Source organism: Papio anubis, chromosome 12 (genome assembly GCF_008728515.1).
Source record: "Papio anubis isolate 15944 chromosome 12, Panubis1.0, whole genome shotgun sequence".
NCBI classification, from domain to species: Eukaryota; Metazoa; Chordata; class Mammalia; order Primates; family Cercopithecidae; genus Papio; species Papio anubis.
The window spans coordinates 66,278,337-66,285,145 of NC_044987.1; positions in this window are offsets into that span (position 1 = coordinate 66,278,337).

The window sequence follows — 6,809 nt, forward strand, 5'->3', positions numbered from 1 at the left end:
GTTGATGCAAAAGTAATTGCAGTTTTTACCATTAAAAATAATGGTAAAAACTTTTGCACCAAGCTAATACAATTGACCTCTGGGAAAAAACATCAGCACTCTGATCAAACATCCCACTTTCCCAAACCTACTTCTTTCTAGCCATGTTTACACCTCCCTGTAAAAGAAGTACACATGGGCTCTGGAGCAAGGCCATTCTTTCTGGAGAAGATAATTATTCACCCTTTGAATAGAAGCTTCTGACATACTACTAGGCCCTAGTGGAGACTGAACACCTACCTAGAACATCAAATGACTAGGTCACCACACCCACCCATGAGCTGGGTATTGTCAGATCAACCAAGTTATAAAATTGGATAGGTACTATAGCAGTCCATCATAGGAGGGAAATGGTATGTTTGAGATTGATTCAGAGGGCTAAAATTTCATTAATAGGTGGCCCAGACTCATGTTCCCTAGTTCTACTGCACTCTTGGCTCTTCATAAACTTGTATCCATGGCCCTAAAGGTAGTTTCCTGTGACCAGCTGACAGAGGAAGTGAAAACACTGGCCTGGGTCACAGAAGAATTGGCTTAATATTGCAATTGCACCAGACAAATCTGGTTCAACTTTTATGTAACAAGGTTGTGAGTTATTTTTCAATTCCCATGGACCATCAGGTCATGTAACCTGAGTATGCCCAGATGAACCAAGCCTGCAACCATAGGGAGAACCTAAATGCTCAGACCTAGGAGCAGAAACTGAATTAAGAAGCAGACACTGTATGTCATAACTCAGGATCAAATCAAATTGAGCTCTGGCATCACCTCCATGGCAGGATCCAATCAGATAATGCCTCCCAGCATTACCTTATTGCAAGATCCAATCAGATCATGCTTCATTGCCCTATGCTTATAAAACCCAACCCTGCCCCTAGCTCAGGGAGACAGGTTTGAGCCTTTCTTCCTGTCTCCTTGCAGGTCAAGTTGCAATAAAGCTTTTTCTATTTTCGAAAGTTTGTCCCATGGTATTGGTCTCCATGTGTATCAGGCAGCAAGCCCATGGATTACTTCATTAACAGTATGTTGGAGCCAAAATCATACTGCTGCTGTACCTCAGCCTCACTCAAGGATAGCCTTAAAGAACAATGGTGAAGGGAAATCTTTCCAGTGGCAAACTCACAAAAAAAAGGTGAAAAACTTCATCTGTTAAAGTATTATACACAGAATTGTGTATAGAATATGCTACTATTTTTATTTTAAAAAGATAGATACGCATATGTATTTGCTCATGCATGTATTAAAAATGCTTTTAAAGAATTCATTAGATACCAGAAAAAAATGGCTGCCTCCAGAGATAGGTACTGGGTACCTGAGAGATAGAAGTGAGAGGGAGACTTACACCTTACAACCTCTGTATCTTTTGTATTTACAGCCACATTAATGTATTATCTATTTTTTAAAGGAAAATTAATGTTCAGTATACAATGGAATACTATCTTTCAAAAATTCTTAAGAATGTCTTTCTGTTGTCTTTATATATGAACAGCTATTAGGTGGATATTACCTAATTCTAATTTGTCAATTGCAGATCCCCAACACACACACACACACACGCACACACACACACAGTGGACTTTGAAAAAGAAAGGTGATGAGAATATATTTGTTCTTACCGGATATATATTCACATTATAAAATCAAAGTTATTTAAATTAGCCTGCAAAAATTCAGCAGACCAGGAAAAATGAGAATCAAGCAACAATTATAAGAGCTTGTTTATGAAAAAGAATCACAAGCCAGTGACTGGAGAAGGCATTATGGAAATTGGCAAAATATGTAGGCATAGGCAAGAAATCAGGTTAGCATCACACTTGATATCCATACCAAAATTATATACTCCTTTTCAAAGCTTTCCAGCCTCTCACCATGTGAGAAGCGTGTTTTCATCAACGCCCTGACTTTAATCCTGGACAAGCTGCCTGGCCTGTGGGAAAGGGCATAGAGTTTCAGGTCGCAAACCTTGTAATAATCATGGTAGAGTTCTGGACAACCGCTTACTATTTCTTTTTTTTTTTGAGACGGAGTCTTGCTCAGGCTGGAGTACAGTGGCCGATCTCAGCTCACTGCAAGCTCCGGCCTCCCGGGTCTACTTCATTCTCCTGCCTCAGCCTCCCGAGTAGCTGGGATCACAGGCTTCTGCCACCTCGCCCGGCTAGTTTTGTATTTTAGCAAGATCGCAAGCCACCGTGGTTAGCCAGGATGGTCTCGATCTCCTGACCTCGTGATCCGCCCATCTCGGCCTCCCAAAGTGCTGGGATTACAGGCTTGAGCCACCGCGCCCGGCCCGCTTACTATTTCTTTGCCTGCATTTCTTCATGGTCGAAATGGATGGGTCCTTGTTATCTGCGGTTCCACTTTCCCCCAGCCTCCCTTCTTCCCTCCAGGATGTACAGCATCAGCCAGTGTACAGGCCCAAGGTCTGGACACCCTCCCCGCCTCTGGCTCCTCTAGGACTCTGCCCATGGCAGGGTTGGCACTAGGGAAGCACACACCCTTGGGGCTGGTACTCCAGTGCTCCCCCTCCCGCCGCAGTGGATGAGGGCCCTACCCTAGAGTCCCTCAGGCCTCCTGCACTTACTGCCACCAAACTCCAAGTCACCCCTACATACCCACAACTGCTTTTTTACTTCCTCCTTAAGAGCTCAGGCTCAGCCTTCCTTTTCCCTCTGTGCTGTCAGTATCTCATCTCAGTTCAACATTTGTAAGTAAACTAAACAATGGTTTAGAATCTTTATGACTTCTACACTTCTAGAATTCTCATATTTTCATTGCATGGTTCATATTTTCATGATTTTGTGTCCAAATTCTACTTTGCCCCTGACTTTCTGTAGGATTAATTGTAACTCCTCATGTGCTAATATTTTAATACCACTTTTAATTTCCAATATAGTCTCTTAGATTGACCGGTTAGCCAGAGCAAGCTTATTATTACTACAACTAGTTACCTGTCAATTTGTCAGCATGCCACTGGCTCTACTGGCATCTCCCCATGAACCGCCTCTTGGTGTTCATAACATTGTGTAGTCCCCTTCCTGTGAATCTAGGGTGGTCCTGTGACTCTTTTTCCCTAATAGAATATGGCAGAAGTGATAGTTTGGACCTAAATTTCATGAAGGACTAGAAGTTTCTGCTCTTGAGCTCTAGGATCCCTGAGAAACCCAGGCAGAATCCAGGAATTCTGCTGGAAATGCCATGTAGAAACTATGTGAAGAGGGAGAAGTCCTGAAACTACACGGAGAGAGAAAAAGCACAGCCCAGCTTGTTCCTTAATGCAATGACACGAATGCACACTGGCAAGACCAGCAGAACCAAGTAGCTCAGCTCAGCCTAGCCCAGACTTCACAATTGTGGGCAAATAAAATGGTTGCTGTTATGTAAAATGGCAATAGATAATCAAAACATCAGTGTTAGCAAAGTGGCATAATTAATATATTGTCAAAGTTGTATTTCAAGAGCCAAGACTGCTAATAATGGTCAAAGAATCTGTGATGCTTCCGCAACTATCAATAGGATAAACATGCTATAAATAATATGACAGGATATCAACTTTGTCTTAAATCAACCTTTTTACACTAACAGTAAAGTGTAAATAAAATGTGTAAATTGTCCTCAGAGGGAAAAATACTCAGCTATATTAGATTTCGAGGACAGGACTGACAGATTGTGCTGTGCCACAGAATTATGTCACATGCTGTGAGAAAGCTGTTCCTCACCAAGGGGCCCATAGAATCAACCATTGGGACTTTTCTTTCAGCGTCTACAATGAACACATTTCTAACAACATGTACCAGCTCTGAGGTCTGAACTAGTCATCCAACTATGTATGCTTTCATTCTGGGACATCTGACCCAGATTAAGGTTCTGGCTAGTCACATTATTGTTAAGTAAACAGGAGCACAGGAGAGCTATGGTAATACTATTTTTAAATCAACTCCATCTCAAAACTAGCAAGGTACATTCCTTGCCAGTCACAATGCATAGTCATAACATGTTTTTGGTTAAGGAAGCAGTTAATGCTTGCAAGGATAAACTCCTATGATGGCAGAATGGCCAGATGTCCTAATATCACATAACAATGTATGCTTTTAAGATATAGTCATGCTTTGATGTACTTATGCACTAAAATGCCAAAGAAAACTTTTTAAAAACAACAAAGTACTAAATTTTGTCATGCTGTCAGCCTACCCCCACATAGACATAATAGCTTTTACATAGACAAGACCCCTATACAAGAAGAGTTTAAAACAAAGAAGGCACATTCCTCCATTTCCTTTCTGAGGACACCCTACTCTGTGTCTGCGTAGCTTTCAACAAACTCTCTTATCACTGTACTCTGCAATTCACCTTGAATTCCTTCCTGCTTAGACCCAAGAGTTCTCTCTTAAGGTCTGGATTGGGATCTCTTTTTCTGGCAACACTATTTCCTACTTCATTTTAGCCTCTGATCCTCAGAGGAATCACTTTGAGCTGATTCTTTTTGTATCTATCTACCTATTTCTAAATACTGCACTATGCTTATGTAGTAAAACTGACAATTTTAGGTACTCCCTTCTGATTTTTTTCTATTATGGGAGACGGAAATTTGGTGTTTACATACTCCCTCTCACTTCCCCTTCCCTGATCCTACTAACATAGTTTCTATCAATTTTTTGTTTATTTTCAGTGATAACATTTTTATGACTATGCCATATTGTCCAAATGGAGACAGTGTTCTGTGATTACATTTTCTTCCTTATCCTATTTTTTGTTCTTCTTATGCTTTTGATTGGCTTGCCTAGATTTTATATAGTTTAACCTCATTACTAATGGATTTCATATTTGTAAATTCACCTACTCACTACAATTTATTTATAACCAAATTCAATACTTGTAGCGCTTTCCCCAGTCATTTGTACACAGGTGCAGAGCAGAGCAAATTTCAAGTTGCCCAAGGTGCATGTGACCAGCTGAGGTTGAACAAAGCAATGCCGTACCTTCTTGTTTTAGCTCTCCTATCATAAAAAGCATACTTTTCACAATATATTTACTGCTGTTTTAGGATTTTTGTGCTTTCTGTTGATTTTTGCTGCTTAAAATGGTCCCAAATATAGTGCTAAGGTGCTGTCTAGTGTTCCTAAGTACAAGAGGGCTGTGATGTATCTTAGGAAAAAATACATGTGAAAGAGAAGCTACCTTCAGGCATTATAGTGCTGTTGTCTTGTGAGTTCAATATTAACAAATCAATATAATAAATGTTATATATATTTTATATATTATATATTGTGATATATTAATATTGTTTATCAATAAATACTAATATCACATATTATTAAAGCCAAATTATGTATTGATCCATTGACAAAAATGTGATAAGAAACTCGTAGGAACCTCACCCTCTGGTGAATCATGAACTTTTCTATGCCACAATTTCTCTTGACTATAGAATGTGCCTTGTGGGACCTTTCTCAAAGCAGTTGTGAAATTTTAATGACATTAAACTTTTAAGACTTCTGAGAATCAGTGTGCTGTGAAAATTAACACTTTATTAACATTTATTATGTGAATAGGCACTATTCTAGAGAAAAGATAAATTGTTTGGGCAGTAGCCTAAGGACTCATTTTATTTCAACATTGTATTTTATAGCTGAGGCTGTGTAAGCTCAGAGAGGTCAAAAGATTATCCCAATCCCATACCCATCAGTAAAGGACAGATTCTGGGTAAAACCCCAGTGAGCCTTTTGAATCCTTCAGCCACTGTGCTGTCACTGTTCACCAGGAAACTATTTTAAAGAATGTTAGAGTTCTAATTCATCTGACGATTAATTTTAAAGTTCAGTGAAGGATATCTTATGGGTGCAGTGATTGTGGTCTGTATTCCAAATTTTAGGGCCTGATTAGACAGAAACAGAAACACACCATAGCATTGCCTTTTTGACTGGATCATACTTTTTCAGCCTCTGCATACCCCATATTAATATTCAATATATATTAGGATTTAATCATTCAATTTGATAGGAATTTCTGACAGGATCTTCCTGACTCTGATACTTTTCTCACCAGAATTGCCGATGAGAGTCTGTATTCCTCCCAGTTCACACTGAGCCAATGATTATGTTTGTTGACATTAGGTAGAAATTTACCTTGTCTTCCCGAAAACTGATCTCAGCTCAGGAAGCCTTACTCTTAACCACTAGGCTATATTTATTCCTAAAACTGCATTTTTCTCACTTTGCTTGAAACACTTTTAACTCCTCCTTGTCCACCCCCTCAGGTTATTGCAATTTATTCTGGACTAAGATGAGAACCTCTCTCTGGAAAGCCTACCCTGACTCCCCAAAGTTGGGCATGACTACTCCCATGGCACAACTTGAACTTTATATTATCCAGATGAAAAATAAAATCCTCTAGTCCCTTAAGAGTAGCTTAAACCTCAACATTGATATTTGAGGTTAATGTTTTAATCTTAAAACGTTAATCTAGACAGACTGATTTCACTGTCCCTAAAACACTGTGTTCAACTGTAAGATTTTACAAGCAATTCTTCCTGTCTGTAAAGTAGTAAAGGATTTTGGCCTCCTTTTTACCTATTAAAATACTACTTAAAGTCCAGTTTTAAAATTAATTTCTGATATATTCATCATGGTCAAAATATATCCAAAATTTGATTGTTTCTGTCACCTCCACTGTTAACACTATTTTAACACTTTATCTCTTCTAGGGGTAACTGCAATACCTCCTAATTGGAATCCTTGCTTTGGCTCTAGCCTCTACTTTGTCAATTCTTAACA